At 39.7% G+C, this 27,370-nt stretch overlaps 1 long non-coding RNA gene across 1 annotated transcript in view; it reads right to left on the bottom strand.

Moving 5' to 3' along the window:
• Positions 1-4,271: 4,271 nt before the first annotated feature.
• LOC122180003 overlaps positions 4,272-27,370 on the bottom strand; it is a 210,224-nt gene continuing 187,125 nt past the window's right edge. The window contains exons 10-14 of the long non-coding RNA XR_006178893.1: positions 25,555-25,682; positions 22,283-22,457; positions 11,172-12,715; positions 9,568-10,766; positions 4,272-8,958 (exon numbers count right to left, since the gene is read on the bottom strand). This is a non-coding gene — a long non-coding RNA (uncharacterized LOC122180003). The remainder of the gene's footprint in view (positions 8,959-9,567; positions 10,767-11,171; positions 12,716-22,282; positions 22,458-25,554; positions 25,683-27,370) is intronic.

Below are 27,370 nucleotides of genomic sequence, written 5' to 3'. Positions count from 1 at the left end.
TCACAAAGTCACTTCCTTCATGTGTGCAAGTGCAGCTGGTTCAACTGCTAAGTTCTGAGGAGTCATCAAATAATTTCTTATTTTGGGGCTGCAGACCTGGTTCTCCAAGGCTACTGATCTCAGAAATGGGGCATGAGCATGTGGGCTGCATATGATCAAGTCATGGGATTTTAATAAAGCACTCTTCAACACTAGGAGTGAGTAGCAGCCCACGTGTGTGCCCCTGGGCTGTGAAGTGAAATTCATTAGCTACAGTCACTTTCATAAGCCATTGCTTCTTGACTGTGTGCAATCACAGGCCTGTAAGGGGTGTATATGTTGTATAGGTGCTGAGTACACTTAAGAGACAAACTGAGTTGTGATCTTAGGCTTCCTATCCAGTCCATTAAATGCAAAGCCATCATTCTCCACTGTTGGTTATAAGAGCTTGGTTAGTTTTTACTGCCTGCTAACTGCTTGGCATCCTATTGACAAGAGTATCATTCTCACTCTGTTGCCCAGAAATGTTATCCCCAAATTTATCATCAGCTTTGGTAGTGGGGTGGGCACTCTGGGGAATTTTTAGAAGACCAAAGATCCAAAATGGGCTCTGCAGATGGAATTCTACTTTGATTATCACATTAATTTTAAAATGATGATAAAATTAATTATGTTTTATATTACTATCTCATTAAGATTCAGTAATAAAAGGAGATGATAAGAAGGTTACTCAGCAGAAATGTGGGTACTTTTGTGGAAAGGTAATAATCCATCTGTCCTTGAAGTGTTGTTCTCAATAAAAAAAGAATCCAAATATGATAACTGTGGCTATCAAGTGTCACCTGTTCTCTATATTGCCTGAGACACTTTTTTCTGCAGTTTAGCTGTATAAGTAAAATTTAAGCAACACTGGCAGAATCCAGCAAACAGTACATTTTGTTGTAAGCATGTAAATGATTTCATTACAGCTTTGCAGATGTTAAAAATTAACCGTGGCAGGCGGTGAAGACAGATGGATAAAGCACTTGAAAGAGTTAAGAATCCTGAGCTGTAGTCTCAGCAGTTTGCCACTCACTGATTCATTTAATGTAAAGCCTGAGAAAGTAGATCTTGACTTCAGGAGCCATTTCCTGAAGCTTCCACATACTTCACTCTTGTTTGAAACAGAAAGAAACAAACTGTAGAGTCTAGGAAGATCCAGCAAAACACTCAGGTGCCTGTCTTATCTTTTATTCCATAGTGGCATCTGAAAAGTATGGACCTAACTCAAGGCCCAGCTTAGCTCATCCCATAAGTAAGAATTTAGGGGGGAAGGCACCAGGGTTTCACTGAAAGGTCACAGTGAAGGCAGTGCCCCCTGGAGGACAAGGTAACATGAAACTTTCTATTTTGAGAGGTCTGGTGAATCAGTTTGCTAAATTGCAGCCAAGGGGAGCAGAGACTTACATACTTGTGGTCACCCAATTGTGAGGGACCATCTGCACCAGCTTAATGTTCTTAAGTCCATGAGGCTTGATGGTATTCATTTCAGAGTAAAGGAATTAATGAATGTTATAGCTGGACCCCTCTCAACAAATTACCAAGGTCTTGGTAGTCTGGGAACATCCCTGCTGACTGGAAGCTAGCCAGCGCTATAAACAACTACAAAAGATACAGAAGACTCAGGAAACCACAGACCTGTTTTGCTAACCTCAGTCTTTATAAAAAATACAAAGAATATTGTGCTGGGGGTATTGAAAGACGTTTGAAGAACAGAGCTATTATGAGGCATAGTCGACATGGGCTCATTAAGAGCAAGTCCTGCCTTAGTAATTTTATTTCCTTCTACGATAAGGTCACCTGCTTTGCAGATGAATGGAAGACAGCGGACATAATCTTTCTGGATTTTAGTAAGGCCTTTGATACTGTCCTTCACGGCATCCTTCTGGACAACCTGTCTGTTGTGGAAATGCTGAGTCATGGCCTGAAGCAGTGATTGAACACCTGGTGGGAAGGCAGGGCCAACCCAAAGGAGCTCAGGTGCATGCACTGCAGCTAAGTGACCAGAAGGAATGTAGTCAGGATCCACCCCTTCCCACTCCTCATTTAAGGGTTGGCAGAGGAGATGAGGATATTTCTCTGGAGATCCCTGCCTACCTGAGGCCTTCTAAAGGTAAGCAGTTTTCCTTCATTTTTGTGTCCACAGCTGCTGTACTTGGGCTTGTTCTCGTTTGCTGCAGCTTAGGATTGTGCCACTCTACAATTATTGCTGTACTTTTGTAAACATAATAGCATTACACTGTCCAATGGTGAGACAAACAGATGTATGCTGTGCTAGGGAGTAAACTGGATCAACAGTGGAGTTCTGAAATTTACAGTGAATTGGTCTACGTCTATCTGGAAGATGATAGTGCAAGTCTAGGGCCAGTTTGTTCAATGTTGTCAGCGATCTGGGTGTAGGAGTTAAGTGCATCCTCAGTGAATTTACTGATGACGCTAAACTGAAAGGTCCTATTGACTCCCTCGAGGGGCAAGAGGTCTTGCAGAGCAATCTAGATAGATTGGAGCACTGGGCATTTATCAATGGCATGAAGTTCAATGAAGGAAATATGCTGAGTTTTACTCCTGGGACAGAGCAATGACAGACACAGGCACAGTTGGGAAAGGATGGTAAGGTTCTCAAAAGCATCCAAAGGAGAGCAACAAAGCTGGTAACAGGGTTGGAAGGCATGTGCTGAGGAGAGACTGAGGACACTTGGGCTGTCCAGTCTGGAGAAGGGGAGGCCAAGAGGTGACCTCTCTGCATCTCCCTGGGGAGGGGAATGGAGAGAGAGTTGCTCTACTCCTAGAAACTGGATGGGAACAGCGCAAGCTGTGCCATGGGAGGGGTGGAGTGGACATCAGGAAAAATGCTGTGAGTGCGATCAGACACTGGAATAGGCTTCTTAGAGAGGTGGTTGATGTCCCATGTGTATCACTGTTCAAGAGGCTTTTGGATGATGCTTTCATTAATTTTTAACTCTTGTTTAGCCCTGATGAGATCAGACAGTTGGACTATGTCTCAAGGTCTTTTCCAACTGAACTATGCTATGCGTATGCTATGCTATTCTGAAGTTATTCTTTAGCTAAACGGTTCATGCTTCCTGCAGCACTGTGGTGCATGCTCCTGAAGATTATGTGGTAGCTTCAGGTAACTTTGAAAGTAAAAGTTCTTAATAACTCAAAACAGTGTCCTTAGTGCTATTTAATTTCATACACAAATTCAGTTTAACTAATGTCCTGGCTTTGCATTGCAACGCTTAATCTAAATCTGAATGTCTCGGTATGGATCATGAACTTACTGGGGATACACAAAAAATACTAGCAGCTGCAGACCAAATCAGCTGGATGGTAGTGCTCAAAGATCTGCAGTCAGTGGTTTGATGTCTAGGTGGAGGAACGTAACAGGAGTCTGTGTTGGGACTAGCACTACTGAACATCTCTTGTTGACATGGACAGTGGGGCTGAGTGCACACTCAGCCAGTCTGCAGCAATAATGATAGGACAAGGAGTGATAGTTTTGAACTGAATAACTGGTGAATCAGGTTAGATGTTAGGAGGCAATTCCTTACTCAGAGGGCAGTAAGGCCTTAGCACTGCTGTCCAGAGAAGCTGTGTATGTTGGATGCCCCACCTTATCCCTGGAGGTGCTCAAGGGCAGGTTGGATGGAGCCCTGGGTAGCTTGAGCTGGTGGGGGCAGCCAGGCCATGGCAGGGTGTTGGGCCTGAGCGGGCTTTATGGTCCATTTCAGTCCAAACTGTTATGTGATTCTGTGAGCAGGGCTTCTGAGCAGTGAGGAGAGTATATTAGTTATGAGAAATTTCAGCATGTGTTCTGCTGAGATCCACTGGAAGAGCAGAGCTTCAGTACATAGCAGCATCTTTGTGGTATCTGTCCCAGCAGATGCAGAATGAAGGAGAGAGACAGTGATGTGTAGGCCCATGTGACTGTCCTCCCAGAAGCATTGGGCGCGGTGCACATGCCAGGGAGTGACTACTCTTGGCTTTGGTTTGTGGTGTTTTGTTTTTTTTTTTTTAAACACATGGAGTCAATTCTGAGTCTTTCTCACCAACGGCCTTGTTTTCCAGTGTTTTGGAAGCCACCATTCCCTGGTGGGAAGCAGGAAGGAACAGTTGCATTCTTGCTTTCATTTGCAAGAGAACTTTCTGTTGCCTCCATTTTTCATTACTGTCTGCATGTTGCAATGCCTTATATGAAGAAATATATAGTATAGCAACAATTTTGTATTATGTGTCAGTAAATAGGCAAAAAATTGTTCTGAATTGAACATTTATTTTATAAATGTAATTTCAAATGACTGTGTATTGCAAACTGCCACCCAGCACATTCAGCAATACTGCCTCGCTATCAGAAGACATTATTCTGCTTCCAAATTTGATTTGTGTGAGAAGAGAGTCTCTTATAAATTACAATTTAGGTTTAAGTGTTGACTCATTTTGCTATTGAATTCTCTTATTCTGAGCCTGCATCACTAAATTATAACTTTTAGAAGTTATACAACCATTATGTCTCACTGCACAGTCTTCAGAAAATAGGGTTTCTATTTCCTCCACTAGAGTTTGCTTGTTTAATTTTGGCATTTTGTTTTTTCATGAAAACGTTAACAGTACGATCTCAGTCTCCCTTCTTCCCATTATATATAGTTACGCTGTTTTAAAAACAGTTATGCCTAGCTTTTTTATTTCTATGACTTTCTGTCAAATACTTCAAATAACTTTTTATCAAATAAATACTGCAGCCTGCCGTTTTAAACTAACTAAAACCGCTTACCTTCTTAAATTGATTTACTCTACTTAGATCCTTTATACTTTCGTACTGCACAGTACTGAATTCAAATGTTAAAAAATCACATGCTTATCTTTATTTTGTGTTACACTACATTGCCTTATATATCTCCAATCTGGTAGTAGATTACAACTTGTAATGCTGCTGTGTTAGCTTTGGCTTGTTGTTGTCATTAGCCAATAAATAGGAATGACATAATTTCTCTCAGCTTACAAAAGAAGGTATATGCTGTTTGCAATGGTTAGCATTAGTATGGCAATTAGGAAGTAAGGAAGACAGGTGAAGAATTTGATATTTGGTTCTGAGGCTATGCATCATGTTACAAATTCCAGGATAGATCAAGTTACAAATTACGGAATTGGAAAAAAAAGTACTGAGTGTAGGTCTATTTTTAAGGTTAGGGGGATTTATGAAGCTTATGATAAATGAAAGAGTTTTGGATGGATGTGATGTGGGCTGGTTGGGTGCTTCATTGGGTTACTAGTAATATATATAAAGCATAAGTGGCACTCAGCAGGGCTGAAATTCCAGTTAGAACAATTGTGAAGGCAAATCAGTGAAACAGCACAATTACAATGGTTAGTTCCTCTTTTAGGTTTGTTGTAGAGGGCAGTACCGTGTTTGTCAAATGGCAAGTAGTCACCATGTGGCTTTGAGTCTTGGAGGGGTTGTAGGCCTCATGTAAGGATGAGGATATGGCCATGTATTCATTCATAATTTGTTTTGGATAGGCAAAATGGTAGGGAGGAGTTAGATTCATGTGAGATATTGGTTTAATCTTGAGTATGGCATCACTAGTCTCCACACTAAATGCTTGAGAAACTCAACAAACAATCTACCCCACCAAACACGTACTCTCCCCCTCCTGGGCTTAATTCTAGCTGCTACAGGAAGGTCAGCCCAATTTGGCTGACCCTTGACTCCTTGCAGCAACAGAAGTGTAAATCCTAGTTTCCATTCTACTGCAATAGTAGTAACCAGAATCTTCTTGCTTATTCATACTCATCCCCTTCCAACCACTAACAAAACAGCCCTAGCCATATGCCCGTGTTTAGGTGCACTCTCAGCCCTCTGCCAGCAGGTGCCCTCACTCAAAACAACATAAAAAAAAATCATTCCTTTCTCCACCTTCCGCCAGCTAAGCTTAGTAATAGCCTTCATTGGACTTGATCTCTCACGGCTAGCTTTCCTTCACGTCTCAACCCATGCCTTTATAAATCCCTCCCTAATATTAGCCTTATTCTCCCCTAAACTCTTAAGGGACCCATAAAACTTCAGCAACCTCACTAATCCCACCCCCTCACATCAAACCAGAGGGGTGATTCCTATTTGTGTATGTCATCCTGAGCTCAATTCCAGACAAACTTGGAGGAGTCCTAGCATTAGCCACCTCCATCTTAATCCTATTTCTTGCTCCTTTCCTACATAAATTCAAACAATGAATATTAACATTCTGCCTTCTTCCTATGGTTAAGATCATGTGTCTACTGGGCCATGCTACATGTAAAATTTGACAAGGTCATTTTCAGCAACAACTGTAGGCAAGGGAGAGGTTGGGAACAGCAGAAGTAAAACCAAGAGGGAATTTTTAGACTTAATAAGATAGTTTCCTTTGCTTTGAGGAGAGGATTTCTTTTTTTCTAGTCTGCAGCTGTATGGATGAGAGATCCTTAGGTCAAATCACTCAGTGTGTTTGCTATTGTATGCTTTAATTTGCGCTTGTTGGGAGCACTTTGACTTCTCCTTCTCTGGAGATATTCAAGACTTGTAAGGACACCAACCTGTGTGACCTGTTGCAGGGCACCTGCTTTGGCAGGGGGCTGCATTCAATGATCTCTTGAGGTCCCTTCCAACCCCTGCAATTCTGTGATTCTGGGACTTTATTTCACCTTCCTTCTATACAAGCCAAGTCCATCAAACTTTTGCTGTGTGGTTTATATACAACTTTTCTGGCAGGAATTCAAGACAAATTTGAAGAAATACCTTTGCCTGGTCACATACCATACAACTGGGATTTAGCACATCCCATCCCAAAACAGTTTGAAGGTCACAGACTTCTGCCTCGCACCCAGGTACAGTTCTGACAGCTATTGCTTTCAGCATGGGTTTAGCATCATCAAACTTGTCAAACTTAGCATATAAATGGCTCTTGGAACCTGCAGGCAGCCCATTATGGAGAATGTATCTTATTAACAAAGGTGATATTAGAAACTCACACAAGTAACTAATGGCATCGAATGCAAAGTACATCAATATGCTCAGAGACTGGTGAGCGATGTTTTCCAATTAAGGCAACTGTTTGACCTTCTGAACTATAAATAAACTGTCAGAGTCCCTCATCTCAGAGACTGGCTTTTACTGCAACACTATGCCATAGAACTCGGATGTACTTACAAGGCTAATTCTGGAGCAATCTAATGGATGGGGTGAAATTTTAAACACTACTGCCTCAGAGAAAAGCATTCTCAAATTTCTGCAGTATTGGCAGAGTTGCATGCCTTGGAACAGAGAGCACCAGCACAGAGTGGGTACCACATTCTTCAGCGGAGCTGCATTCACCTGAGGCAAACCACTTTGCTTATACAAACACTGAGAAGATGTGGATTTTTTAATGGCAATAATGTGAAAATGTAATAGTTCCTAAGGGTTGCTGAACTATTTTCCCGGTTAAAACCTTAAATGATTTACTGTTTCTAGACATCTGATGCATGTTTAGATTCTCAGTGGGAAGTTCCACTTGCAAAAGAAGACTGAAGTTAGTGGAAGTCAGACTTTTCTTCCCTGTTTCAGAAGTGTACTATTTCTCTTTCTCTGGGACAGACCAGTTGTTTTGGGTGGCATACATGCCTTGAACCCTACCCTGGATATAAGCACAATTATTCAAATAATGTACTGGTGTTTTAAAACCTCTTCAAATTCCAGTAGTTTTTGAAAAAGAACACAGAGCTAAGATGTGGCACTTTGCATCAGATATAGAAGGATGGATGGCTCTTCTCGGTGCTGACTGACCTTGCCCAGTATCTTTGATGCCTGTTTGTCTTCATTTCTTCTATTGGTACTCTAAACTGTTCTAAGAATGGTGCAAGAAGGAGCATTAGAAGGGAGAAACTCTATCATATTTGACAGCTATTTCTGCTGTGTCAGCTCCTGCCAGCTGAAAACAGAGATCCTGCGTTCATGGCAGCAGCTGAAAGATACTTAAATAAAATGGGAGACACAGACAGTATCCAGAGATGATAGTTTTGCCTAGTGTCTGAGTTGTCTCAGTGCATATCTAAAGATGCCTTATATATCCATGTAATGTCTTGCCCTCATACTTGTTTGGGGGGGGGAGGGAAGGGGGAAGGGGAAGGCAATTAATAACACCAGTTCTGTCACTGAAATCAGGAATAAAACTCATTAATGCTAATGTAGCATTAAAAAGCAGGCATTTGTTACTATGACCAGATGCACGGGATCCACCTAACGTGCATAGCCAGGAGCTAAAAGCATGCAGATTATATATACTGAACATGTGTGAATATTCATACATTTTCCATGGAGTGCCTGCCTATTTCAAGAATTGCTATATTAAAATCTAATATTATGCATGCTCTGTGTTAGTATGGGGTCCTTGTAAGGGGCCTGTGGTTAATTAATTGCCAGGTATCAATTGACCCCTTGGGAAGTAGTTAGTTCTTCTAATTACTTTCACATATTTCTTTCAAAATACCTTTTAATACATCTTCTACAGAGTCCTCTACCTCTTATAATTACCACTATGCAGATGCTAGTGACATTGCACATCCCACCAAACCCTTGTATTAATGTTAAAACCAGATTTTCACTTTCATATTAATTCCCTCACTTTAAATAAATGCATTACTTATCATTATAAGAAACATAGAACCTAGTCTTACACAGCCTGAGTTAATTGCAAATGCAATGGTCCTTCTTTCTTGACAGTCTATCCTGATGTTGCAGGTGGCTTGACTCTACTGTAATGAATACATAGGCTGACTCCATTGAGTCTGACTGCTGCGTGGGTGGTGAATTAGATCTGGAAGGGTCCTCTCCACTTCTCTTCATCTAGCTATGTTGTCGGGTACACCCAATCTCCAGGTTGGTACCAGTGTACAGGTCCATCCAACGGTAAGCGTGCACGTACAACGTACCTGCAGAGAAAAGACAAAACACTTCTCAAAGATATCACATATTCTTTAGCCTTTTGTTCCTCAAGGAGGCGAATATCACCTCCCTCACCTATAGATTCCCATATGAAATCTCACAAAGACCAACCATAGAATGGCTGGAGTTGGAAGGGACCCCAAGGGCCATCAAGTTTCAACCCCCTGACACAGGCAGGACCACCAACCTCCAGATCTGGTACTAGACCAGACTGATCTTTTCTTTAGAAGTGGACCTCATCCTGATTCTTAGTAAGGCAAGTAAGGCACTTGGCCATTTTAATTTTGATTCTTGGCATATTTTGCCTATTTGGCTTTTTAAACTCTGATTCATTCTTTCTACATTATCGCTAGACTGAGATCTCCTCAGAGCATGGTGATTGCATTTTAGCATAATTCTAGCTAGGTTTTGCACTATTTCTGTGATGAAATGTGGATCTGTATCTAAAGATATCCTTGCAGGTACCCCAAATCTGGGTGTAATTTCTTTTAATAAAACCTTTACTACTTCAGGAGCTCCGTAGGTGTAACAGGGAAAAGCGTCTGGCCATCCTGAGAAAAAGTATCTACTAGTACCAGTATGTTACCCATACTCACATCACCGCAGTAATCCACAATAATCCATCTGCTGATAATCTCCTGGATGCTTTCCTTTCTTAGCTGTTCTGAGTGGAGGTTGTTTAGGTGGATGGGGATTGTTTTTCAAACGCAGATCGCATCTTTTCACAACACTATGATTCCTGCCATTCACACACTTAAAACTTGGTGTCTCATACTTCTGGTGGTTGCCTCTATTCCCCAGTGTGTCAGTGATAATCTTCTGCCAGTTTATTCATAAGAGATTGAGGGATAATTGTCTATTTATCTGGAGTTATCTACCACACTTTGCCGTCTTTAACCACTTTTCATAATGTTGCCAGTCTCTCATCTTTAGCTTGGTAATCTGGGGTTTCTTTTCCTAATTATTTATATTTGTCCGCGATAAATAATAAGAGTTCCTTCCATGGCTACTTCAGCAGCTCTATTGGCAAGTCAATTGCTGTAATTCACTGGAGTGTTATTGAACTGATGTGCTTTACAATGCATTATGGCAACTTTCTAAGGAGGCAGTACACTTTCCAGTAATTCTATAATAATGGGTCCATACTTTATTTGTGATCCCTGGTAGGATAGCAATCCTCTTTCCTTCTGTATTACTCTACGGGCATGCACTACTTCAAATGTAAATTTTGAATCATTCCATGTGTTGACTTTTTTCTTTTTAGTAGTTCCAGTGCTCTCAATAATCTGTCTCCGTGCCAGAACTCCCAGGGCACTATGCAGCCTTTCATGCACAAACAGTTTGAGTGTTTTTTCTTGACTGGTCTGGAGTTCAGCTACAGTTGTACAATCACACATTTGGTCCACCTTGATCATCCTGAGGTTCCTCCAGCTCATAACAATAGCATTACCATGTCTTCTACTTCCTCAGCTATTTCAAATTCAGAAGGTGATTCCTGTAACACAGAGACCTGGGCCTCTATGGCTTTGTCCTTAGGGATATGTACTTGAATTTTTCTGTCTACAGGTGTAATTTGTTCATAACTTCTTTACTATATCTCTATCCAGAAGCAGACATATTTATGCCACATTCAGGCCTAAACAAGAACTGATGAAACAATGATGTTTTAGTGCCCACCTATTCTCAGAATTGCTATTCATAGTAGAATTAAGCACGCTATATATGCACTGTGTTAATATGAGGTTCTTGCTAAGGTTCTTTGGTGGCTGGTGTGGTTCCACTGGAAGGTGCTATCCTGCCAAAAGGTCACATGCAAAGTAGGTCAGCTTCCCTGTTTGGTGAAGAAACTGTTTACAAAAAAATCAGGTGCTCACTAAGCTTCTAGTTTTCACAACAACTTTGTTATGGTGCCTATTTTAACAGTTCTAGCAGGGTACACAGCTTGTGGAATGCTGAGACTTTACTTTTTGGTTTACTTAGGAAAAACAACCTTCCCTAGGCAGAATGTCAATGTACTGAAGACTCTAAGTTAATTGTTGAAGACTGAATTAATTGCCAATAACATAGGATTTACTATTATAAGTACTTCAGCAGTGGCTAATACAAATGCACATAAAATAGGGAGCTATATGAACTTTAGACTTCCAGGCAAAATCCCAGAAGTCAGCGGTCCTCACCAATACATCACCAGCAATCTTACCTGAATAGAGGGAAAAGACAGAAGAACATCAGCGTTGTTTTAGAAACCAAAAGAAAATGAGATTTTAGTCTGCCAAAAATTTTAAGTACTAGAAAAAAAAAAAAATCAGCTTCTTTTTTTTCTTGTCAGTGTTGTTACTCGTTTCACAAGATTCCAACATAGTTATGTTTCTTCATTGCAGTGATCGCAGTGATGGGATTGCAAAATTCTCCCTCCTGTGAAAGACACACACGCAGTGCATGAAGTAGAGCACTGTGTCCTATTCATTACAGCACTGTGACTTTCCACCAGTGCTTCAAAGCCAGACATGAGAAGAGGCATGTAAAGAGCAAAAATTAATGAAGCACAGCACACTGCAGGTAATTTACAAGCACTTAAGTTGCTGCTTTAGTTTGCTTACAGCTTTGCCTTGCGCCTTTGTGCTTTGACCCAAGCATACTTATCTTTTGCTGTGATCTTGTCTTTTGCTGTGATAAGGATATGAATATCCAAGGCTTCAAAACCTGTTACATCAGAAATAACAGAACAAAGCACTAGAAGAAAAGAGAAGTGGAGCAATACCTCACATAGGCTGAGGAACAGTCTTGTCCTGTGTTTTCTCCTGCTTTTTTGCATTCATGTAAGCTGCAGGAAAGAAGAGTCTGAAACTTGGGGGAGGTGATAGAAGTGAATTAAATAAAGAAGAGCATAGTTAAGTTTCAAGCTATCTCCTGACCTGCCTGGTTATGTCCTTTGATATAGTCTAGTGAACTGATTAAATCAATGGGATATGCTGAAAATTGGTCTGCCCCTGGAAAAAAAAAAAAATTGAAGTGTTCTAGCTGTTTATTCAAACAGAGAAGTGCTGTCATAATCTGTCCGTTAGATATTAATTCAGTAGCTCAAAAATGTTTTACCACAAGATCTTATTCTTTGCAGGATAGCAGGCACAGACCAGCAAGCATTAACAGAAATATTCTATCTCCCTCCTTCTGCCTTCAAGCAGGCAGATTAACTAAACGTTTACTGAAGGATGCACATTAATTAATTGGAGAGCAATCAAACATCTTTTGTCGTACCTTCTTTCAGACTGATAATGTATGACTAAGAAGAAAAGTGAAACTATAAATCAGGAAACCATTTACCCAATGCTCAAGTGCAGTGGTTGTGCACACAGTTTGTTACAATACTCCCACTAGGTACAGCTCATCGAATTCTGCCTTTGAAATGCTCTAACAAGAAAGAATTGATTGTAGACTGCTGTTCTTTCTCTGGCCCTCTTGCATTGTATCCAGACAGAATGAAAAATGAAATCTCATATGAAATGGTATTTTGACTTGGAGGAATCAAATAAAAATCAGATCTTTTATGCCACAGATGTGTCCATATTTGCCATAGCAGGTACCGGCCTTTCACTCAGTTAGTGACTGTGTGGTAGTTTTATTTGCAGTTGCTCATAGTTTTAACATATTCCTTCATTCCACACCATGTAGACAGCTAGTCTTTGAAAATGAGAACTGATGATGCTTTAACAACGTCTTCCATGATAAAAGGAAGGTCCTTCACTGTGGGAAGAAAAAGAATTAGCAAAGCTAAAGAATTTATTTTATAGAAACCATCTTTGCTCTTTCAATAGTATAATGGATCTAAATAGTTGGAGCAATTTACCTTTTTGGTACTGGTGATCTCCAAAGGTGACAAATGGAAACAGCATGCAAACTCTTTTTAGAACTAAAATCAATAGTCCATGAAGTGCCTACTAAACAGGAGGTACATTACATTATAGCTTGCAATCTTTCTGCAAGAAGGAAAATGGATTACACTGGTCAGTTTGATGGTTATTTGACATAGTCGCTCCTCCTGTTGTTAACTCTGGCAGTTAACAACTCTTGGATTTAACATCTACAAACATTTGCAATGAGGACAATGAATCTGTCAGCCCATTAGCAGTGCGGATATGATGTTATTCCTGTTTCTCACAGCTCATGAGATTCCTTTTCACAAGTATTAAAGATTAGTTCATACATTTGCTGAGTTGCCAATGCCAAATCTACTGATTTTTGATTCTTTAGCTGACAGTTCAGGAATTACAGGTGTTTGTTTTTATAATTTTTCCATCACGACTGTGACTATAAGAAGGAAATTACTAGCCCCAGTTCTCTTTCTCATGCTACTCACCTGAATTGAAAGGAAAACCATACTGTATTGCCCCAAGTGCCATTTCTAAACCTATTTACACTTCTAAGATAGAAACCCAGATGCCAGAGGGCATCAGAGAGAGGGAAATCTGTATCACTGATTCAGGTCACCACAGTCCATGGGTAGAATGTGACTAAAGTGTTAGGATAGAAATATTCTTTATCCTAGCCTTTCTTTAGACTAGTGTATTCTCTTTCTTGCATAAAAATTTAGTGGAAAAAAATGTTCTTGTCATCTGAGCATGCAGAATTAATTAACCCACTGATTAGCCACCACTTTAAGGATCTAAATTCCAGTATGAGGTGAAGAAACCAGATTATAAAATCACAAAGACAAATAGAATGAGAGCTGGTAGATGCTGCTGAAAATGGACAAGATCTAGCTATCCAGACTTTCAACTCTAAAGTAAAAGATTTAAAGTTCATGTGAGGAAGGACGAGGATGAACCAGAACAGTTAGGAAATCACAACAAAAAAACCCCACTTGGCCTCAGTTTTAAGACACCTGAAGAGATTGTGCATGTCTTCCCACTGGTCTTTGGGCAAAGTCAAGACATCTGCTGCTTTCTCCCAACTTCATTTTTAATAAGAAAAGGAACAGGCACTCACCTCCACTGAAACCAAGTTTGCATAGAAAGAAATAGGGGTCTGTAAAAAGGTTTCAAGAAACCACAGATAGGGATGAATGATGTTTTGTATAGTCCATCGTCTTAACGGTTTCAATCAGCTACCACATGTACCACATCTTCCATCTTCTCTATCTTGCCTTTCATGTAGTCATGGGGATCTCCCCATGATTAGTGGAGTGAATCAGGCACCTCAAGAAGACAGTAAATCCAGTAGGTAGCCTGCCTCCTAAACCAGAGGAACCACAACACGTCTGCATTGTGTAGATCTAGACTACATAGTATTTCAGAACATGATCCACTGGCAGCATGACTCAGACATGTCAGAAACACTTGCTGAAGAAGCAAAGTTCACCTGAAAAAGAAATCCAGGCTTCAGCTTATGCCCAAGGCTGGTAATCAAAGATGGTAATCCCAGAACAGATTCCTTTATGCTTGCAATGGGAAGAAATACATTCTTTCATAAGATGTCATTACAGAAACAATGATATAACCATTGCCTTTTACTTTCTCTTTCCTTGTGGAAAGTTTTCCTATTTTATAATAGTTTTGACTGGAAGATTACTGTCTGTTTTTAAGTTTCAAATTTCACAGCTACAGCTAAAGCTGTAGATTGCATTTCTCCATGTCCTCTGCTAGACACCTTAGTAATCACTTTGAAGAGACAGAAACCTGCTGGGCTGCATGGCTTTGCTTTTCAAGATTTGAAAGAAGGTCCTTCCCAGCTTTGAAGTCATTCCTTTGCTGAAGTCATTAGCAGAGAAGATGGACAGCAAAAACACTTCAGATGTAAGATGTTACACCATTAACAACAATCCTCACACAATGGGTTGGGTGAAGTCAGAAGGGGGCAATGGACAGAGCATTAAATATCACAGCTAGTGCCCATGTTAGTATAGCTAGTATGCATTGTTCTATGGAGACTCCATAACTACTAGACTATATGGGAATTAAATTAGGGATACACAGATTTTAAAGAACTGAAAGGACCCTTCAGTCCATCTTTCTATGTTCACAAATCATAACATTTCATACTGAGGGTTTGGAATCAGCTGTTGAGCTCTTATTTGTTCATATTTCTTCTACAGTGGGGAAGTCTGGAATCAGTTGCATTTGTAGGTCTCTTCCTCAATCCATAGTCTGACACCTTTTGTTCTTGAAAGTGAAAAGAATTAATATTTTCAAAGCCAACAGAAATTTAACTCAGGAAAAAGCACTCTTATCTCGTACCAAAGAAGCATTTAACAAGAATGATAACCTACTGCAAACCTACTTCCAACTACACAGATGTCTATTTTCAGCTTCAGCTGCAATCTGAGGGAGTTGTATGGGATATTTCCCTGATTTTCCTTTAATCAAAAGCCAATTTAGACTTGAAATTTCTCATACGTCAATAATTCAAATGAGAATATTACTATGTTTCCTTTAGTATTGATCTATGAACTTTACAATTATTGAATTTTTGAAATTTAGTGTTGCCCAGCAGATCAATTTTAAGAAATGTTTCTTTTTACAGATGTAGTTATTGCCTTTTTTTTTTCCCGTTTCCATTATTAGAATCTTTCCTGACAAGTGACACTCGTTAATATGTTTTGTTTCACTTTTACACCATGCTAAGCCTTCAGATAGCTTCATCAGGAACATTATCTTCATGGTTAACAAAATGAATTACCCTGTTGGCTATTTTTAAGTGTTTTTGCATGGACTTACAGAAGCTTAACTTTGCAATCCATATCCCACCCCACGATTCACATTTCATTATGAAGCTCAAGCCACTGTAGAAATGGGGGTCCATGCAGGGGATCTTTATACCAACATTTAAGCTACTTTAAAGCTGCACTTTAATCCTAAATAAAAATGCCACAGATACAGCATAGGATTCAGAAATCCTTTGCTTAGAGATGGAACAGTTCAATAAATGCTGATTTTGCAGTAGATGCACCAGGGACTGTGCCAAGGTGATTCAAAGTCAAAAAACTGAGCTGCTAAAACCTCAGTGGAAGTACTGAACCTCCCCCTGGAACTATACTAGTTTGTACACACTGTACCAGGGAGACTAACAAGATGTGCTTATTCCTAAGATCACCAAGGAACGTGCCTATTACAGTGCTGTTTTTCGCTAGGTGTTAACTCATTCTCTCCCTTACAGCTGATCCAAACAAAAGCACGTCACAGAAATACACCCACTCTCTCAAGAGAAGCAAAGCAAACTAAAATTCCATGCTGAGATCCCATTTGACGCACTTGTGCCTTTAAGTCCTTCTATTCCAAGGGGGTCACAATTTAAAAAAAAACAACAACCCAACATACAAGAGTCGTGACTGTCTTCAGCAGACACTATTTCACAACAACAATTTCACAAACTCCTTAAACATAAATTTTCTGCTCAACCTGCTTTCATGTGTATTTGCCAGCTTAGATTACTGGAGGTCTAGTAAGCACAACTTAAATACTTGTAAATGTAGTTCTCTAAAAGGTGACTTTTCACAGAAAATGGCATGGAAAAGAGTTTTTGCCTTCAGATGCTTATCTGTGTGTATTTTTCTTTTTAGAAGAAATCTGAAAATTAAGCTAGTCTTCTAAATATCATGAACTGACACAAATAGAGTTAATGGGAACAAAAGAATACGAGTGTTCAATAAACTAAAAGACAAGGAGGTGCTAACATCTGTGAATAAATGAAAACCTCTCCAATTAACATCTGGATATTACACAGAGACACCATTCCCTGGCATGGTTGTTCTCTCAAAAATTCCACCAGAGGAGACCTTCCCTTTAAGTCAGCTTTGGGATTTACTGCTCTGTTCCAAAGCAACCATATATGTGTTGTTAAACTCAAGGGATCACGTGTGATAGACCAGCATTTAAAACTGGTCTTACCTTTTTTATCTGTCAGCTTTTGCTCTCCCTAAGAAATTCAGACAAACTTAACCAAGGATCATCTACCTTTCTGTTTTCAAAATGATTCTTCAACCTAGGTAATGAAACAATACAATGGAAAGTAACAAGGTATGCAGCCCCTCTTCCCATTTCATAGAATCATAGAATGGCTTGGGTTGGAAGGGACCTCAAGGATCATCAAGCTCCATCCCCCCACCGCAAGCAGAGCCACCAACCTCCACATTTCCCATATGGTATAGTATATGGTATGGTATACTCATATGGTATAGTACCTCTTAAGTATTACAACCAAAAAAGGCCAAAATATGACCATATATGACCAAAATAAACAGATCTTCAGTGACTTAAGGGAACAGTCTCCTCTATAGGTTTTACAGAAACTTTAGAAAAGTCTGCATATATAAAAAGAGAAATAGCCTATATTCCATTTGTGTTACATTATATGAGTGGCTGTGTATCAATACCCAGATAACACTTTTAGCTTCATTAGAGATGATAAATACTACAGAAACTTTTATCTCAAAGCAATCTGCAAAGACATGTCTTCATCCAAGAAATTGGGCTGATGTCAAAAGAAGTGTTGCAGCTGAGGAAAGACAGTGGTTTCAGGACTCTGCTGGGTCTCTGCTTGAAGCACTTTGCCCCATACTCCGTAGAATATGGAGGCACATCTTTTACCATGCAGGTTACACCAAAAATTATTTAGAAAAGCAACAATCTCACTCTTGGCTTAGTAGATTCTCTCCTTGGTCAAAAAGGCTTAGGCATCATCACAACACAAAATCTGAATAGCATTCAGGCTCCCCTGGTTTAACAGCCTTTTAAAAGCACTGCTGTCACAATCTGGTCAAGTGCAAAGTGCCTCTAGGCCAGCCTTATATGACATGGAAACAGCATGAGTTTATAATTATGATTTCCAGACATACCAAGGGATTGACATTTTGCCATGTTTGTAGACTACAGTATATTTTTGCAAGCACATAGATGTTTTTCCCATATAGATCTCTGAGTCCACCTGGGCATGGTCCCTCTCACATACAGCCCATCTTCAATTCTGGGGGGAAACTTGTCAGACAGTATTGGATTCTGATACAAGATGACAAGGTTCCTTAGATCATAGAATCATAAAGGCTGGGGAAAAAAAACAAAACCAAACCAAAATCAACTATGCCAATATCTTACTACTCTTTCTGAGAAGAAATTTTTTCTAACATCCAACCAGAACCTCCCCTGGAGCAACTTGAGGCCATTACCTCTTGTCTTATCACTATTATGATTATGTCAGGAATCACAACTCATTTGCATGACCTCTGCTTTCCTAGCCTTACTTCTAGAAGAGCTGGAAATCATTTCTGCGTGGCATTTCAGAATAACAGTGAATTCTGAATTTCTTATAAATCTTCACTCATCACTCAGAGCTGAATACAGAGACTTCAGTCATCCCAGAATTCGTTGAATTCATCCTTTTCAATACAAATATTTGACATTATATGAAAACAACTCTAAAAAAAAAATATATATGAATGTGCATAAAATGAAGTGCTCCATAATTATAACCTCCCTTAATTAAATGCTGAGCACTGTTTCTTTGTGGGGTGGAGACAACGGGCAGAAGTAAGCCACCTTCACATCAGAGGGATGGTCACAGAACCTAACAGAGCTACTGTATCACACAGGTGCTTCTGGAACCTATAAGAATCATAATACCTGACCACAAAAGTGTGGCCAAGTTGCAATTAAAAAAATGACACCACAGGCTGCAGCAAAGATGCATAAAATCTCTATTTGCATACAAGGAAGAGAGAAGATTGCAGCACTGGCACTAGACTGTGTAAACTGAAAGTTGTTGAATACTGGACTGGGGTCAAAACATGACTGGTATCACAAGCAACTTTGAATCGGTCCAAATTATCATTATACTATTCAGTTTTACTACAGAGGCTACTCAAAACTTTCACACTGTGCTTTTTCAAGAAAACAACTGAATCTAATTCTGGAAGGAAAACAGCCTGTAGTAAAAGGTGAGAAAGGCCCCATAAGTGAAAGTAAAAAGGCAAGAAGGCTTCACAGTGACTGAGAATAAGGGGGACGAAGGGGAATAGTTAGTTTATAGAAGCAAGAACATAGAGCTTGTTAGAAAAATAAGGGATGGCAGACACTGGGTCTGGGATAGTGAGGGAGATGAAGGCTATAAAGATAAGGGTTTCAGAACAGCCCGAGGACGTTTGGGAGGGAGGTGGTAGTTGTCCACAGGGCAAGAAGAAACCAGTTTGGGGGGGACGCCCCACTGAAAGGTCAGAAGTTTACAGCGAGAAAGATCAGAAGTCTTTGCGAGGAAAACTTCATCCCACGACCCACTACACGCGCGCAAGAGGGAAGGGTCTGCATGCTAATGAACTCTCAGGGGTGTAATGAATATGTATCTGAATTCTGGGAAAACTATTGATTATGTGTTAGTTTGGCCTATATCTGTAGCACGATGTTTCCAGACGATGTTTCCAGACAGTGTGCAAGTTAGGAGGAACGATCCTCCTTGCACCCGGTATCTGCGCAGCACTGATTAAACCATACCTGCTTTGTAATCTTATTTGGGTTACAGAGTTTGACTCCGCATGTCAGTAGGATGGTCATTCCTGAAGACAATGTAAAATCAATATTCAGAAAAGAATTTTTGAAATGAAGTAAAACAAACAGCTGCTGTTCAATGACGGTTAAAGAATGTAGAGAAATTCTTACAGTAGAAACTAGAAGAAAATATACTTCAGTGCTCACAAAAATTTGTCTAAAAACTAAAAAAGAGCTGCAGCTAAGCCTGAAATAGAACAAAGCATGCCAGAAAATAAACAACAGCAACAACAACAAAACAAAAAACAGGGGATAGAGAAAGATAAACAGGTAGTCTGACTTAAAAGTTCAGCCCGCAAATATCTTTAAAAATCAAGAGAGAAGGAGCATAACAGCGAAGAAAAGGTAGGAAGCGAAGAACACTCTCTAGAAACTCATTATGGCTAAAGATCTGACATTGCCCATTTCATTTCTGAGGAATATCCGGAAAGGCCATCAAACTAAAACCCAAACCAATTAACGGGCACTTCCACAGATGCTTAGTGCTGAGATGAAAACACTTCCAAATCACTTCAGTGTATAGGGATGTTTCAAAGGTCTCAATCAAAATGTGCAAAAAACCTGTGAAAGAGTCTAATAATGCAAACGCTTATCAGTGGAGATGTACCTGCTAAATGTCATATACACTCTTTTGAGGTCATGAATAATAAAAAGACAAAATTATAAAACAAATGTTGACTCAGTTTCAGTGGAAAAATCCATTTCCAAATGGATACATTTTTCTACCTTTGGAAATATGGTTACATTTACACATATTCTAGGAGAAGGCCTCACTTTTTAGTGTGAAAAAATACTGATCTGTAATGTATTTTTCAAACCTATGACAAAAAAATTCTACGAGAAAACAAGATATATTGATTTTTCTTTTCTTTTACCATTTTGTGATTCTGATTATTTGGAACTTTCCTTTTATAGAACGATGGAATACATAGAATTTTCTGTCTAATTTAGAAGGATAAAAAAGACTGAAATATCACTTTCAATACTGGAAAGCCTTTGGCCATATCATAGACTGCACATGCTTGCCATCAGCAGTGTAAAAGAAGGTACATCTTCTTAGCAGTATCTGCTGTTGATACATGGCAGTGGGGTAGTTTTGCTAGCTGCAGATTTGCAGGTTTGAAGATTTGGCAATGAAAAGAAAGAAAGAAAGAGATTCCAGGATATAATGTTCTCTTCTAGTGCAGATGGATAGCAGGGATTATAAAACTCTGGTAGCAGGAGGTAGCCGATACCTGCTGGTCACAAGTCAACCACCCTCTTTTCATGGGTACAACAGGATAAAGTCTATGTTTAAAAAAGCTACATAATTCTTTTTACATCATATTGTATCTGTAGAATAAAACTGTATGATTTCAGTGGATAATATGTCTCTACATATTAAAACCATATAATGCCTTTACACGCCTTCTCTTGAATGTACACTCTTGTGTGTAAAGAGCAAATAAAAAATACACTGCTTATGCAGGCAGAAAACAGCACTCTACCTTACAGTAGTAGGGAAATAACTTACTGATGCCTAACTCAGAGGTGGGTTTCCATGTATTAGTAAGCAATCATCAGTGAATTGCTTCTTCAAGAACTAACTGAATTTCCAACATCTCGAGCCCACATCAATTTTTAGTACTGAGGACATCTTTCAAAAGAATTCCATAGCTTAGCCAGCTAATACTTGGGAGCCATATTTCCAGCAATTTGATGTCTTTTTCCTATTTGCTTTGTGCAGCATTCTGGAAAAGACTGTGTTCAGTAGGTCCCCTTCTGGGCCACCTGTAATTTTAGAGACAACATTTGTTTTTCTCCCTCAGTTGTTTCCTGACTGAACAACTGTGCTCATGTGATCATCTGTCAGACAAAAGCTACCCTATGCCAATTTGCTGCTTTTCTCTGAACCTTTTCCAATTCTTTCACACTTTTTTTGGTAGGGAAAAAAAAAAAAAAAAAAAAAAAAAAAAAGAGAAAATGGATTAGAAGTAATGAATATGTTCTTGCTTTAAAAGTAGCATCAAAATACCAAGGCATCAAATTCCTAGGATCATAAATCCTTTAAGAAGCATACTGGTTCTCTCTCCGGTATTTGTCACCCAAATCAGACAGCATCTCACAGAGCAGAGCTGAATGGACTGGTTTGGGAGCTCATAATGCAACAACATACTTGTTATGACATCATTTATTAGCAACCAGCATCAGATAGGAAAGTATACAGAGTGTATGGGAACTGCTGAATCACAGCCTGAACCGCTGATTGACCACCTGAGAAGAGCAGTGAGTTGGCCAGAAGGGGTGGAGCCTGGCTCCACCTCTCCTAGACCCCAATTAAGAGCTGACTACCACTGGGAAAGGATCTCTTTTGGAGATCACTCCTCTTGGAGTCTTCTCAGTGAGCCCAGGACATTGGTAAGCTTTCCATCCATTGTTCTTTAGCATGATAACCTGTTTAGCCTAATTTCCTTGTATATTTTTTAATTACAACATCCGTATATTCATTGATTATACACAGAGAAATGCTATAGATTACCTCGTGATTCAGTGAATTCTGAACAATTCCTCCTTAGCACCCCAAAGGTAGATGATATGTGCCTACAGAATTAACAACAATCCCCTGCAAAGAGATTAACTCTACTTTAATAAAACCAAGGAGTCAGTTTTCTAAAAGATTCAGGACAAGACAGTATTGTCAGTTCTCAGTGAGATATGAGCTTCTAAATTCTATCAACTTTGCTCCATAATTCTTCAAAGCAACTTGTTGAACAGTGCCATATATCCCAAAGGATGTGCCTACCTTACTGCTCAGTGATTGGGTACATCTCCAGTTGCCAACGACCACAGTACCGCAGAAAAGGCAAAATTGCCTTTCCACTTCCTGCCCTGCACCCTGCTGTTCCATGTGTTCCTTCTGATTTTCACAGCAAAGTTTCCTTTCCAATGGCTGGTGCTGTTGCTGGGATGGGTTTGTTCTGTAAAACAAACTTTAATCAGCCAACACATAGTAAATGGCAAGATCAAGAGAACGGACAGTGTGATTCTAGTCCCTAATGTGCCCACAGGAGGCTTTGGCTCTGTTTCAAAACCTCACTCCCCGCTCCCCAACCCTCTGACTTCTCCCCTGCTGTTTGGAAACATTAATTTATAATAAATGTTCTTAGAATTGGTGATCCACCTTCTCTCTGCAAAAGTGAATGTGCCTTTTGTGCAGTAATTTGAATTACTCTAAGACGAGTGAGCTTGCACAGCAATTCCTCTCCCAGATTTGGTTCCTCATTGCATATGGACGTTTCCCTTGTCCACACTCCTTGAAATGGAAACTATTTTCAAAGAAAAAGCTCAGCTATTTTAGAAGAAAAAAGGAGAAAAATAAAAGCTCCCAAATGCTACACTGAGATGCAAAACACTATGCATTGCTACACAGAGATGAGGCATTGTGAGGAAATAATCATGTCTTGTATCTGCATAAGATGACTATTCAAATGTAAGTTGTACTAGTAATTAAGCTAGCAATTTGATTTTTCTGTATTTTGAAGTTCCCTGTAATAAAGGATAAAGCTTTCTTCAGCTCACATTTCCCGAGGCAAAAGCTACATGAAATACAAAAAAAAAAAAAAAGTCCACTGTCTTTAATTAGAAAGAAATTTCTATAAGATAATGATAGTGCAAGAAAGACCAAAAAGCCACTGAGGCAGAGAAAATTAAATCTCTCCTTTAAGACTCATCATTACATCAAGTCTGCCTTTGATGGTAAGTAGCCCTTTTTCTATGCGGCAGCCCACTCATAGATATAGAGCAACAAATAATAATGTAATGGTGTGAAGGAAAATGGTATTCAAACCATTCAGACTTCACAAACCTGGAGGTAGAAGTGCATTCTGGAATGTCATATGATGACACTGCAATAATCTTTTCCAATAACCCTGTGCAGTATCACACAGTGGGATGTGACAGGTGATGTTGATAACAGCACTGTGGCTGTAAGACCAGCCATGTCAGTGCCCTATATGTATGTCTGGGACACATGTTCAACTTTACTACTGGTGCAGAGGGGAAAGTGACAACTGTGTTCATTAGCGTGGGCAGAGACCCCAGTCCCTGGGCACCAGTATCTTTGCAGGGAGAATGATGGGTTGGTGTGACTGGAGGAGTGGCTTCCCCTCATCTTCATTTAACAAAACACTGAAATTTTCAGACTTAGAAGCTTGTATACCATTCAGACACAGAAATTAAAATCTGATTTTATATATACATCACATACCAACATGTCTCCATTAGTATAGATTTTCCAAACAGAAAGCATTAATATTAACTTATAAATCTTAATTAGGAACCTGTATTATCGCACTTGCACTTCAAGATGCATGTTTGCTCCCACAAGGTCTAAACTTTAGAGAAACTGAAGAGGGTTCATTGCTCAGATTTTAGTGAACTAGGATGAGCTGGTACAAGTCACAAAATGCACTAAGTATTGCAACACGCAAGGTGTGGTAAATTGGCAAATCTTAACTTACAAAAGTGAGCAACAAGTCTAAAACTGTAACTACGAACATTAATACTTCAAATGTGTTAGGCTACGAATAAAATAATCCACACAAGTTTGATTTCTCATTGAACCTGAAGCCCGCAAATATCTGTGTTAGATCCACTAGTGACTGTGCTTTCCATGAGCAAGAAATAGAACAGGGAGAGAGGTGGAAAATAAGTGCAAAAAATAAGGGACAAATATTAACACTTAATTAAAGGCTACATTCTGTATTATAAAATGTCTTAATTGTCCAAGTATGTTTTTCGTGGGCATGGCTAGTTAGACAGTGTCACAAAAGTTACTTGGAGGTAAAAACAGGGCCAGGGCAGACGTACAATATTTGAGATCACTCATGACCATGAGAACTCTCCTCCCTTCGAGAAATGAGAGGGAGAGAGCACCCTCATTAAAATTTGCAGTAGCTTATATACAGTTTCCAATGAAATGGTATGCAGACGAATCCAATCTTATTTTTATAACAGCTTTGACTCTGCAAATCATCTCCCCTCATTTCCATGCAGAGCAGACAGATAAGCAACGAAGGCAATCCTTCTGGAAAAGCGGCAACAGTAAGGGATGTAAGGTTCCCTAAGCACCATTTTGTTGAAGAGAGGCAATTAAGTAATTCCCTGACTCAGCCTAAATTCAGCATGACTTATTTCTAGAGCCAAGAATGATAAGAAACTGTTAAAAATAATAAAAAGTAAAAAATAAAAGAGCCAACCCATCTTACAAATGGCATTACAGTTGTTAAATGGGCCCCAGGGTACTTTACCAGACTGTGGATTATTTCAAGCAGGGGAATAAAAATAAAGAAGACAGAAATAAACAAGTAAAATAAATACAAATAATTTAGGCAACTGTTGCTCAGCAGCACACCAAACACCTCCTCCGCTCCCTCCTACAGGCTCACATTTCAGCAAGGCTGTTTGCTTGCTTTCAACCCAGTATGTGATTTGCAGCTGAAATCTGGCCCTGCCTCATATTGACAAATTTACTCATTCAAAGACCCCTTTCAGATTTGTATTAATTAACACTGGCTAATTCTTAGTTGCTGGGTTTGAGTCATGTCCTGCCAGCACCTCTGCTCTGGGAAATGGGTTAGCAGAGCTTACTTCCTGGAGCTGCAGCTTCTATCTCCCTGCTCAGCAGTTGGGAGTGCTCCCTTGGAGTGAGATTAATTGTATCACACATTCCATGGGAGAAAAACAAAACAAAAACAAACAACAACAAAAAAACACAAACCAAAACAACAACTAAAAAAAGGGACATTAAAAACATCTGTCTTTTTCATTCTTCCACTTCCTTCCACTCCCTCTTTTCCCTTATCTTTCCTTTCTGATTTCTGTATTAGCATGAGATACTGGCTTCTAGCTGCACTGGGAAGCAGTTCTGGCTCTTTTCTCCATTATAAGCAATGAACTATTGCCATTGACTTTTTAAAAGTGCTTCTGAATAGGTTTCATCCATCTCTTAATCACTGCTTTCCTCCTGTAAATGCCCACGAACAGTGACCTGAGAATGGGACATTCAGCAACTACCTTCGCTTCTTCTGCCATATGCTCCTCTCTTTGCAGCCAAACGCCCCGCTCCTGCTGTCACACCATGCAAAGCACACGTCATCTTTTTTTCAGTTCCCAGGGGCCTTCTGCTGGAAGACACTTTTTTCCTGCAGTTGGAGCAAATTCATCTTTTTGTTTATTCTTTGTTTAAAACCAAAATGCTTACCTCCCAACCTGCTAAATGAGAGATGCAAAGTTCTAACCAAGCAGAGTGCAAATTGGCAGCAAAACATCTCCCTGCCAGGGCTCATGTAGAGCAGATATCTGCTTTACAGTTCAGAGAACTCTTTTAGTTTCACAAGTATGAAAAGATCTATAAAAAGAAGAGCGAGTAATTTAATCACTTGAGGAGAATTGACAGGTCATAATCAAAGGAAATTAAGCACCGATGGAAGATAAAAACCTCAAATACTGTCTCAGTATGATCATATTGTTCAGGTCTGTATCTATGTATTCTGCAGCGGTTACATGAATTTCAGCACTGATTATGCATTCTGTGACAGAATAAAAGAGCAGAATCATTTTCCTATGTAGATGGTTTCTCTCTGGAGGAAGCAACAACTCCAGAAGTTTTTGCAATGAAGGAAACATAAGTATCTCTTGCTTTTAATGGGGTAATCAGTGTTTGAACACACTGAACACTAGCAAGGATGAAAGTCAGCTTTAAAAATGATTCCCAGGCTATCAGGTCTGTAATTCCAGTGTCTTCTCTTGTGCTCTTTCTGTAAATGAGGAAAACACTGTCTGATTTCTTGCCAATGGGGACCTCCCCAGACTCCCAAGACCTTTGGCATGTAATTGAGAGGGGTCCTGCTGTAAAATCCACTAACTTGCTCTTGCTGTTGACATACTTAAAATAGCCTTCTTTTGTTGTCTGGCTCCACTCTGGGCAGTGTCAGTTCAAGTTGAGCTTTCGTTTTCCTTGTGTTCTCCCTAAAGATGTGAACCATAGTTCTGTAATCTGTGAATCTGAAAATGTGAATCTGACCACATTTCCAGAGATCGTATTTCTTCTTCCTGCCCACATTCCAGCAGTTCCCTGCTCAGACAAGCTGGTCTTCTGCCCCACTTACTTGACTTGGAACACAATGGGAACACCTGCTCCTGGGCTTTTAAAAGGTGGGTTTTAAAGTGACCAGTTCTCATAGCCCTACTAAATCCTCTAGAGCAGATTCTCAGGGGATGCTGCTAACTAGCTCCCCAAGTAGCTTAAAGTTTGCTCTCTTAAAATAAAAGGTAGCAATTCTGATGACCATTTTTTCTCATTACAGCAAGAATTTTGAAAATAAGAATGTCGTAACCACTGCTATGATCTAGCATCACCCTTCCAACAAGGCCTTCTCTACTCTCAAGCAACAGATCCAGGAGTCGCTTATCCCAGTTGGCTCACTGAGTTCTTGTAACATAAAGTTATCTTCAGCATGTTCCACACTTGCAGCAGTGTATGCCATTTATGTCATGGAAGTTGAAATCTGCCTTAAGGATAAGGGCAACTAATTCAGAGATTTCTCCTAGTTGCCTGTAGAATAGCTCAAAAACTCAAAAATTTGAGTTTGCTTACCTGTCAAACTGATGGTAGTTAAAAGTTCTGCTAGTTTTTGTGCTTTTGAATACTTCAGAATACTAAAGATTCATTATTATTTCACTGGTAACCTGACCACATGCTGCCTCATCTCCAAGATGAAGCTGTCACTCTTGGTATGAGAAATGTTAAACAGAGATGGCAGAAGCGGCTAAAAATCATGGTCCTGAAACTGAGAAACAAAAGAAGAGCCTATAGAGATGAGGAAGCAGA

The sequence above is a fragment of the Lagopus leucura genome, unplaced genomic scaffold, assembly GCF_019238085.1.
Source record: "Lagopus leucura isolate 7727_CA_CO unplaced genomic scaffold, USGS_WTPT01 Super-Scaffold_100004, whole genome shotgun sequence".
NCBI lineage: Eukaryota > Metazoa > Chordata > Aves > Galliformes > Phasianidae > Lagopus > Lagopus leucura.
Note: the sequence above shows the minus strand (reverse complement) of the source record. Positions and strands in the feature narration are given on the sequence as shown.